An 11509-nucleotide genomic window follows, 5' to 3' on the forward strand; every position below is an offset into this window, starting at 1 on the left:
GGCATTGTTGTGTCTTGATCAAATTTCTGAACCACAAAAATCCATGAACGTAACATGGTGGTGGTTTTAGGCTACTAATTGTGAGATGGTTTGTTACACAACAATAGTTGAACCGCAACACTACTGAAACTGTTCTGACCACTGACCAGACAAAATGATGTCCTCTTCTTTCCTCATCTGTAAAGGGAGCTGATCTGATGAACTGAAGTGTCCACAAAGTGGCCATCAAATACAGACTAGTTGCCATCCTATCAGCATTGACCCATGCCAACTCCATGTATGTCAAAATAGAGGGTTTTCAATGACTGATTTTTTTTTTTTTCAGAAGTAGATCTTTAGGCCTTTCTTGTAAAGCACCACATGGTAGGACTCCAATCTCCAGACCTTTTAGTTAGCAGCTGAATGCATTAACCCTTTGTACCCTGCAGGCATCACAGGTCCTGAGAACTGGAAGAAAGCTTGGTACTACTTACATTCCGTTAAAGATAAATTACCCACAGTCCCAACATCCTACAAATCAAACAGCTTTCATTTTCCCTTTCAATCCTTGTGCACACATAATTTGCACATAGTTTATTCAAGATTCATTCAACATAGTTATAATCAGAGGAGGCATAATTTTGGAGTCTGCTTTTTCAACTTGCAATTTATCATAGCAGTTTCAATGTTGTTACATAGTGTATGTTATTTTAATTGACTGCAAAGAATTTCATAAGTGATTATACTATAATTTGCTCAATCATTTTCCTTTTGACCAACATAAAACTTTGATGTGAATCTTCTTTAATTGCAGCATTTTAATTATTGTTCTAAACTAAGGGTCAGCAAACTGCAGCTTGTGGGACAAATCTGTCCGCCCCTGTTTTTCTACTGCCTGCAAGCTAATAACAGCATTTAAAGTCTTAAATGGCTGAAAAATTCTTTAAAAGAATAATATTTCATGGGATGTGAAAATTATATATATGAAATTCAAAGTTCAGTGTCTATAGATAAAGTTTTATTGGAACACAGCTACGCCTATCATTTACATATTATCTATTGCTGCCTTCACACTACCACAGCAGAGTTGACTATTTACAAAAGAGACCATCCATCCCCAAAACATAAAATATTTACTATCTGACCCTTTTCAGGAAATGTTTGACAACCCCAGTTCTAAAAACATGGATCCCTGATGGTTCAGTAGTCAAGTGCTTAACTGCTAACAGAAATATCAGAGGTTTGAACCCACCAACTGCTCCCTGGCAGAAAGATGCAACAGTTGGTTCTCATAGCGATTTGCAACCTTGGAAATTTTGTGTCGCTTAAAAACTCTATTGCAATCTTAAAACTCTACCTTGCCTTGTAGGGTTGCTCTGAGTGGAAATTAATTTGATAGTGTGTTAATTATCTAACAACAACTAGTTGTTGCTTTAACAAACAGAAATTTCTTCTCTCAGTTTTGGAGGCTAGAAATCCAAATGCAGAGTGCCCGACTCTGGGCAGAGATCCTTGTCTCCTTTTCAGCATCTGTAGGCCCAGCATTCCTTGGAGATTTCCATGTGTCTTGGCATCAACCTTCCCCTGGATCTGGAAGTTTCACAGTTCTAGGAGCCCCCAGGTCCAAAGGACTGCGCTCCACTCTTGGCTCTTATTTTTGGGTTGTTTGTTGTTGTTGCGAATTGCCGCCGGTTCCAACTCATAGCGACCCTGTGTAGGGTTTCTGAGGAGCAGTTGGTGGGTTTGAACTGCTTATTTTGTGGTTCATAGTCTAGTGCTAGTTCTACAGTGCCATACCAGGAGTCCTTTTTGATGGTGATAGTTATTGTTGTTAAGTGCCGTGAAGTCGGTTCCGACTCATAGCAACTCTGTATGGGGTTTCCGAGGAGCAGTTGGTGAGCTTGAACTGTCAACCTTTCAGTTCAAACCAACATTGCAGTTCAGCGCATTAACCCACAGCACCACACCAGAACTCCTTTTTGAGAGTTGTTGTTGTTAAGTACCATGGAGTCGGTTCCGACTCATAGTGACCCTGCACAGGGTTTCCAAGGCTGCAAATCTTTACGGGAGCAGAAAGCCTCATCTTTCTCCCACGGAACAGCTGGTAGTTTCAAACTGCCGACCTTGAGGTTAGCAGCCCAATTCGTAACCACTATGCTACCAGATATCCTTTTTGATGGTTGTTGTTGTTGTTAAGTGCCGTCGAGTCGGTTCCGACCCATAGCGACCCTGTATAGGGTTTCCGAGGAGTAGCTGGTGAGCTTGAACCACCGACCTTGCAGTTCAAACAGCTTTGCAGTCTGGCACATTAACCCACAGCACCACACCAGGACTCCCCTTTGACAGTTGTTGTTGTTGTTGCAAAGCGCTGTCAAGTCAATCCAGACCATAGCGACTCTGTAAGCGTTTCTGAGGAGCAGCTGGTAAGCTTGAACTGCCAACCTTGCAGTTCAAACGGCTTTGTAGTCTGGTGCATTAATCCACAGCACCACACCAGGACTGCCCTTTGACTGTTGTTGTTGTTGTTGTTGAGTGTCGTCAAGTCGATTCCGACCCATAGCGACCCTGTACAGGGTTTCTGAGGAGCAGCTGGTGAGCTTGAACCACCAATCTTGCAGTTCAAACAGCTTTGCAGTCCCATATCACAGATTCAGAGTTGGCTTCTGCTGCAGGACACTCATCAGTGACTCTAGCCAAGTCAGCCTTGGTGAGGGAAGTCCATGCTACTGAAACTATTCATCCCAGCCACCATGGCCACTTTGTTCATGAGCCCATTGGGCAATGACAGGAGTGACTAGCAGCTGCCTGGGCTCCCACTCACCAAGGCTGACTTGACTACAGCCACTGCTGTCATCAGGCACACCTTTGTCCTCAAACTGATATCTCTGCTCTTGAGCACTTCAAAGAGGGCTTATGCAGCAGATGTGCAGAATGCTATACACCCTTTGATTTCTTGGCTGCTACTTCCATGATTGTGAATTGTGGACCCAAGTAAAATGAAGTCTTTGAAAACTTCTTCAATCTCTTCTCCATTTATCATGATGCAATTCAATTTATTGGTCCAGTTGTGAAGATTTTTGTTTTCTTTACATTGAGGTGCAATCCATACTGAAGGCTGTGGACTTTGATCTTCATCAGTAAGTATTTTAAATCCTCTTGGATTCCAGCAAGCAAGGTTGTATCATCTGCATATCACAGGTTGTTAACAAGTCTTCCTGAAAATCCTGATGCCATGTTCTTCTTCATATAATCCAGCTTTTCTGGTTATTTGTTCAGCATACAGATTGAATAAGTATAGTGAAAGGATACATCCCTGGTGCACACCTTTCCTGTTTTTACACTACTCAGTATCCGTATTCTGTTCTAATGGCTGCCTCTTGGTCTATGTACAGGTTCCTCATAAACACAATGAAATGTTCTGGAATACCCATTCTTTGCAATGTCATCCATAGCTTGTCATGATCCACACATTCTAAAGCCATTGTATAATCAATAAAACACAGGTAAACATCATTCTGGTATTCTCTGCTTTCAGCCAAGATCTGTCTGAAATCCTTTGTTCCACATACACTTCTGAATCGACTTGAATTTCTGACAGTTGTCTGTTGATGTATAGTTGCAGCCATATTTGTATTATCTTCAACAAAATTGTACTTGCATGTGATATGAATGATATTGCTCCATGATTTCTGCATTCTCCTGTGTCATCTCTCTTTGGAATGGGCACAAATATGGATCTTTTCCAATTGGTTGGTCAGGTAGCTGCTTTCTAAATTTCTTGGCATAAATGAGCGAGAGCCTTCAGGGCTGAAAAATTTCGATTTGCAGTCTGTCAGTTCCTGGAGTCTTGTTTTCTGCCAATATCTTCATTACAGCTTGGACTTCTTCCTTCAGAGCTATCAATTCTTGATCATATACTACTTCTTAAAATGATTGACCATTGACCATTTCATTTTGGTACAGTGAGTCTGTGTATTCCTTCCATCTTCTTTTGATGCTTTTGCATCATTCAATATTTTTCTCATTGTTGTTGTTGTTGTTGTTAAGTGAGGTCGAGTCGGTTTTGACCCATAGCGACCCTGAATAGGGTTTCCAAGGCTGTAAATCTTTACAGGAGCAGATCGCTTCATCTTTCTCCCACGGAACAGCTGGTAGTTTCGAACTGCTGACCTTCCGGTTCGCAGCCCGATTCGTAACCACTACGCTACCAGAGCTCCTTAGAATCCTTCAATATTACAAGTCGAGGCTTGCATTTTTCTTCAGTACTTTCAGCTTGAGAAATGTTGAACAGGTCTTTGCACATTATATTATAATACTTGACTTTGTCTTCTGAGCTGTTCTTTGAAATTTTCTGTTCAGCTCTTTTACGTCCTCATTTCTTCTATTCACTTTAGCATCTGTACACTGGACAGCAAATTTCTATCTCTTCTGACATTGGTTTTGGTCTTTTCTTTCTTTGCTGTCTTTTTCATGACCTTGTGCTTTCTTCCTGTATGATGTTCTTGATGTCATCCCACAACTCTTCTGGTCTTCAGTCATTAGTGTCTAATGCATAAAATCTGTTTTTGAGATGGTCTCTAAATCTAGGTTGGATGTGTTCAAAGTCATATTTTGGCACTCATGGACTTATTTTCTTCAGTTTCATCTTAAACTTGCATATGGACAACTGTCAGTCTCTTCCACAGTAGCACCTGGCCTTGATTTGGCTCGTGATATTGTGCTTTTCAACCATCTCTTCCCACAGTTACAGTCAACTTGATTCCTGTGTATTCCATCCAGTGAGGTGTGAGTACAGTCATCTTTTATGTTGTTTTAATGAGGTATTTGCAATGAAAAAGTCATTGGTATTGCAAAATTCTCTCATGCAATCTCCAGCATCATTTCTATTGTTGTTGCTAAGTGCCATCGAGTCGGTCCCTCTATCATTTCTGAGGGGCGGCTGGTGAGTTTGAACCAACCAACCTTGCTGTTCAAACTAACCTTGTGGTCAAATACTTATCCTACAGCACCACAAATTTTTCAGCTACTGATCCTTCCTCTTTGTTTCCAACCTTTGCATTCCAATCACTAGTAATTATCAATACATCTTGATTGCATATTTGATCAATTTCAAACTGAAGACATAGAAATTCTCCAATATCATCACCATTGACTTTAGTGGATAGTGTACATTTGAATAACAGTGGTATTAATTAATCTTCCTTGTAGGCATATGGATATTATCCTATCACAGACAGAATTGTACTTCAAGATAGATCTTGAAATGTTCTTTTTGATGATGAATGTGATGCCATTCCTCTTCAATTTGTTTTTCCCGGCATAGTAAACTATATGATTTTCTGATTCAAAATAACCAATACCAGTCCATTTCAGCTCACTATTGCCTAAGTCTTCATGTATTTTATTTCATTTTTGACTACTTCCAGTTTTTTGTTTTTTACCCCATGTTCTGATTGTTACTGGCTATTTGCAACGGTTTTCCTCCTTTTGAGTTGTGCTCTATCAGCAAATGAAGGTCCCAAAAGCTTTACTCCATTTACCTCATGATAGTCAACTCTACTTTGAGGACGCAGCTCTTTTCCAGTCATGTTTTGAGTGTCTTCCAACTTGAGGGGCTCATCTTCTTGCAATATATCTGACAATACCCTGGTGCTGTTCATAATGTTTTCACCTTCTGACACTATCTCTGGTAATGTTCCACTCCAGTGGCTAAACATCCAGAAGCAGTTTGTCTCTCCTTCTTCCTAATAGTCTGTCTTATCCTAGACGCTCCATGGGTGACCTTGCTGGTACTTAAAATGCTAGTGGCATATTTTCTGACATCACAGTAACTCGAAAGTACCACCGTACTACAAACTGACAGATGACTGGTGGCAGAATGCGATGAAGAGAGCTATAACCCCTGAGATGGGACAGACAGTGGGAAGCAGCGGCCAGGAAACTGTAGCAGCAGAACCAGGAGACGAACATAAGATGGCATGAGATATGAACTAAGAGTAAGACAGCGGAGCGTCTTGGAGCCAGAGACTTCTTGGTGGAGTAGGATGCCTCTAGGCACTTGTCAGGGGAGTTAGGCTCTCTGACCCAAGGAGCCACAGAGCTTTTATCGGTAGAGTGGGGTGCCTCTGGGCATTTATCAGTAGAGCTAAAGAGCGTTGTAAGGAGCTCTGGTAACATAGTGGTTATGAATCTGGCTGCTAACCTCAGGGTCAGTAGTTCAAAACTACCAGTTCTGCAGGAGAAAGATAAGGCTTTCTGCTCCCGTAAAGATTTATAGCCTCGGAAACCCTGTACAGGGTCATTATGAGTTAAAACCAACTCCATGGCACATAACCACCACCACAACCAAAGGGCTTTGTAACACTTGCCGGAGCAGAGCAGAGCAGAGAGCAGGCTGATCTCTTCTAGAGATCAAGGGACCAGGAATTAGAGGATGAAGCCAGAAGGAACATGGGAATCAGAGCAGCCTCAGACTCAAAAGATAGGACCATGGCCTATGGGATTTCTAATGGTGGGACTACGGTTTCCTAAATTTCAAAGAGTTGGATTTTATTCACCAATTCAATTGTGAAATGTGGAATTGCTGTTAAGTTGGGTCCCTTGCCTAAAATTGAAGGGGCAGGTCTGCCATGACCAAGGGGGCAGAAAAATGGGGCCTGTCACAGCCAAGGGGTTGGGATCACCACTAAGACTGGCTAGGAGATGTGGCCTCACAAAATCTAGGGAGCAGAGTTGCCGTTCCTGTGGGCCTGCCTGGAAGGCCGAATTGCAGCCCAGGGTTGAGGGACCTACTACCACCAAGATAGAAGAGCAGAGTGTGCCCTCTGTCCTGAACCCAAGGGGAGGTTGGTGCCAAGATGTATGGAGAGCTCCAGGAACGGCTGTGCCTACAGAAGCTGAAAGCCGACGAGGACCTATCCCCAGAAGTGGCAAAGAGAAGGCTTTCCCTTAGAGCCAACACTCTGAATTTTGGACTTTCCTAAACTATGAAGGAATCCTGATGTGGCGCTGTGAGTTAATGTGTCAGACTACAAAGTCATTTGAACTACAAGCTCGGTGGTTCAAGCTCACCAGTCGCTCCTTGGAAACCCTATGCAGTGTCGCTATGGGTCGGAACCAACTCGATGGCACTTAACAACAACAAACTATGAAAGAATACATTTCTGGTTGTCAAAGCCATGCACTTGTGCTATTTCTGTTGTAACAGGATTAGATACCTAAGATAGATAGCTTTGGGTTTGGGTTTTAAATACAGATCAAGCCACCTCCTCTCTCCCTGTCACCTTTCATTTCTGTATGCATGGTGTCAGTTTTGCCAGAAATCTTTCTAACTTGTATCAGGGGGGCAGCAAAAAAGTTTGTGGCAAAAATTTATTATCTTATAAAAAAAACCTCATTATCTTTTAATTCCATTTCTTTTTGAAGCCTGCTAATATTTCTGTTTATTGAGGATTTATTCCGCAAGCATTCATTAAACACCAATTCTTGTCAAGACACAGTGGGGGATATAAAGCCAAATGAAATTCTTGCTTTCAAGGAGTTTACAGTCTAACTAAAGATTTGAGGCACACACATAAGAAGATTATAAGGTTGAAAATCCTAGCTAGGAGACATATGAGAGAAATAGAAGTGCTTTGGGATCCAGGTATGATCATTTCTGAGCTGGAAACTAGGCACTTCAGTTTTAGAAAAGCAAAGGGAAGCATAATCCGGGTAGAAGAAACAACAGCAGCTTGGACAAAGACGAGATGGAAAAACATTCAATATGAGTCTGGAGTAGAGATGGAGACAATTTAAGAAGCCACAGTAGGAGATTAGAAGGTTGAAGTTGTTGTTGTTAAGTGCTGTCAAGTCAGTTCTGACTCATGGCGACCCTGCATAGGGTTTCCTAGGAGCAGCTGGTAGGTTTGAACTGCCAACTTTGGGGTTAGAAGTCTAGTGCTGATCCTACAGCACCACACCAAGAGTACTGAGAAAGGGGAGCGAAAGGAGAGTGAAATGGAGGTTCAGGCCAAGCCCAGACTATGGAGGACTGGAAACAAATGAGACAGAAACCTTTAAACTCGCATCCCTACAGAATCATTGATGTTTTTGTTTTCCTTTGCCAAAGGCTGATAAGACAGAACATTTTTAAGTCAAACATAATAATCCATATTCTACAAAACATTAGTAGTTAATGAGCGATTTGTTAATCATGAGAGGCCCTTCTCATGCAAGTCTTTGAGATGAACTGGTATGTTTTATAGAAAATGAGGTTGAGTTAAAAAGTGTGGATACTTCCAGGAGGACTTCCGACACATATTTCCAGAAGAATATTTTTGGTGTTTCCAAACTGGTGTGGTGCTGCGGGTTAATGTGCTGGACTGCAAGGCTGATTTGAACCACAAGATCAGTGATTTAAACTCACCAGCTACTCCTCAGAAACCCTATACAGGGTTGCTATGCGTCGGAACTGCATTGACAGCACTTAACAATAACAGCAAATACAGAACAGTTTCCAGATGGAATGGTAGGGAGAAAAGCAGGTGGGTTTTATTCTCAAGGGTGTTTTCAGGCTTCCTCTATGGTTGCCTTTCTACTGACATCTTGGATAGCAGTCAAGAGCTTAAGCACCTGCTGCACCATCTTGTTAACTAGTTATTCGAAATCATCTTATTGTTTGGAATCCCAGCCTCTTCCTGCATGAATACTAGCCCCCTCCTTACTTTTATCTATACTTCCTTTTACTTCCTCAATGTTTTTGCTGCTGGTGGCATGCACTAGCGAGTCAATTCCAGCTCATAGCAGCCTTACAGGACGGATCTACTACCTAGGGTTTCTGAAGCTGTAAATCCTTTGGAAGAAGATTGTTTCATTTTTCTCTCAAGGAGCAGCAGGTGGGTTCAAACTGCCAACCAATGCTTAACTGTACCACCAGGGTCCCTGTAAGCACAGGGTAGGCACTTGTGTTAGAGCTTAAATTTTTAAGCATTTGGCTTCCTGAAGGTTGTGGCTTACAGTGAGAGTTTTAACTCCATTTTCAGTCTCAACATAAATTCAGCTTCCATTGGAGTTTTCCTGACTATTAACCAGCAATGTGGCGGAAGCTTTGCCCTCACATATGGTGTGTTTGAACACAGATTTCAAGCTAGCAGAGGGCATACTTGTGATGGAAGTTGGAATGCCAGAGCCGAATGGTCATGAGTCATACACCCAGTCACCAAGTAGTCAGTTAATCCTGTGAGCTTTTTTTATTTGCAATTGTGTACATATCCCAATCATGGCCATTCTGTGCTTCCATAGTACTATCTATGACAGTGATGACTTGACCTACTGTCAATCATGACTTTGGGACAATACCCTTTGTTTTCTACGGTCTATAATTGAATCATGTGACCATGAATCCTTTGGATACCAAATGGCCTCATGTGGTGGTCTCCTTCACCTGGATGATTCGTCTTGTCTTTGTCCCATTTAACATCTCATAAAGGTGTTCTCTTTCCCCCTAAGAACATTCAAAGAGTGTTATGAAACCTCATGAACCAGTCATTTGAGACAGCCCAGAGTAGCTTCCAAAAACAGAGTCAGAGCCTCAGGCAGAAAGACCACTTCAAGGCATCATTCACCACACATAGCCCAGTGATGCTTCTGAGGTGCAGGCTGAGAAGTGCCACCTGCTTTGATCCATGGGCCAGCTACAAATCTGCAAACCTCACACTTGGGTGAGCATGAAATCAAACCTCTTTTTGTTCCTCTAACGGAGCTTAATCATAACTTGAAGTTTCACCTTCTGCCTGATCTTGACCAAATTGAGGTGAACTTGATTATTTCTGGATTCCTCCACTTTAGAATTTTGATTCCTTCTTGTCACCCTTTCCTGTTGACAATCACTACCAGTATGAGCATTTCCATTAGTCTTCAGTTGTCATTCCTCACTCTCACACCCTCCTGTTGGTCCCCTTCTGCCTAGAAGCCCGTGTGTAGCCATTATATGTCTCTCTGTGAAGCCCAGCATCATAGTCCATGCTATTATAGCTAATCCCAACCATCACCTCAGACTGCCAATGGGTCTTCCTACTCTCTCCTCAGCCTCGTACTTCCTAAACAGTATGTCTTATAAGTCTTCTTAAAGTACAGTTCGCAGTATACGTCTCGCCTTCCCAGAAATTTTGAGTATAAATTGCTGCCTACTGACTCCAGTTCAAACTAGCTCTCCTTTTTAGTGAAATGCATTCTCTGGTCCCAACCTTTTCCAAGCAACTAGATTACCTCACACCCTCACATCAAATCCTATGAGGTCTAGCTTACATTTGACCTCTTTAATGAGATCTTCTGTGATCTATCCAACAGATGAGAACTGCCTTTCTGATCCCTGTTCTGTCATGATTTGTGTTCACTACCTATTTCACTGGACTGAAGATGCTTCAATGACTGGGGCTGTGCCATTCATCATGGACTCGATTCCAACTCATAGTTGACCCTGTATAAGGTTTCTGAGGCAATAAATCTTTATAACAGCAGACAGTCTCATCTTTCTCCTGAGGAGTGGCCGGTGAACTCGAACACTGACCTTTCAACCTGCAGCCCAGTGGGTAACCCCTTACTTGTACCTAACTGACTTCATTTTTACCCTAACACCTAAACACAATAGATTCTTGTGAGGGTTAATTTTAAATGAGAACTTGGCTAGGCTATTGTTGTGATTAAGTGCCATGGAGTCATTTCCTACTCATAGTGACCTATATAGGGTTTCCAAGCCTTTAAATATTTCCAGAAGCAGAAAGTCTCATCTTTCTATCAATAAAGTACCCAGTTATTTAATTAACCCTTAAAATAGGTGTTTCTGTGAAGGTATTTTGCAGGTGTGGGTAGCATCTACAATCAGTTGACTTGAAAAAAAGGATTGTCATTGATAATCTAGGTAGACCTCATTCAATTGGTTGAAAGGCCTTAAAAGCAAACCCCAAGGTTTCCCTGAGGAAGAAGAAATTTTACCACTGGACAACAGCATCAGCAACCACCTGAGTTGCCAACCTTTCTAGTTGCCATACAAATTTTAGACTCATTGGTCTCCATAGTCATGTGAGCCAATTCCTCAAAAAGATCTCTTTATATACACGTACACACACATGCAAGCACGACTAGGTCTATTCTCTGACTAATCCTGACTAAAACAGCAGCTAATATGTATTTGTAGAATTAACAAAGTTATAGTGAAGACAAAGGTCCTGAAGCAAAAATATGACCACCTTGACCTACTTCTTGGTAGGGACTCTGGATGGGGCCAATTTCACAAAAAAGATTTATGCACCAAAACAAGCCTATTATCAACGAAGTACCGTCTGTGCTAACAGTGAGATTTAAGGTCGGTAGTTCATATCTACCTATCACTCCTCAGAAACCCTATTCAGGGTTGCTATGAGTTGGAACTGACTCAATAGCATTTAACAACAACAAACTTAATCTGAAGGTCTTCTTCAAGAAAATGGGAACCGTTTTGACTCATAGGAGTCCTGGTGTGGTGCTGCAGGATAATGCACTGGACCTCAAG

Source organism: Chrysochloris asiatica, unplaced genomic scaffold, assembly GCF_000296735.1.
Source record: "Chrysochloris asiatica unplaced genomic scaffold, ChrAsi1.0 scaffold00060, whole genome shotgun sequence".
In the NCBI taxonomy this organism is placed as follows: domain Eukaryota; kingdom Metazoa; phylum Chordata; class Mammalia; order Afrosoricida; family Chrysochloridae; genus Chrysochloris; species Chrysochloris asiatica.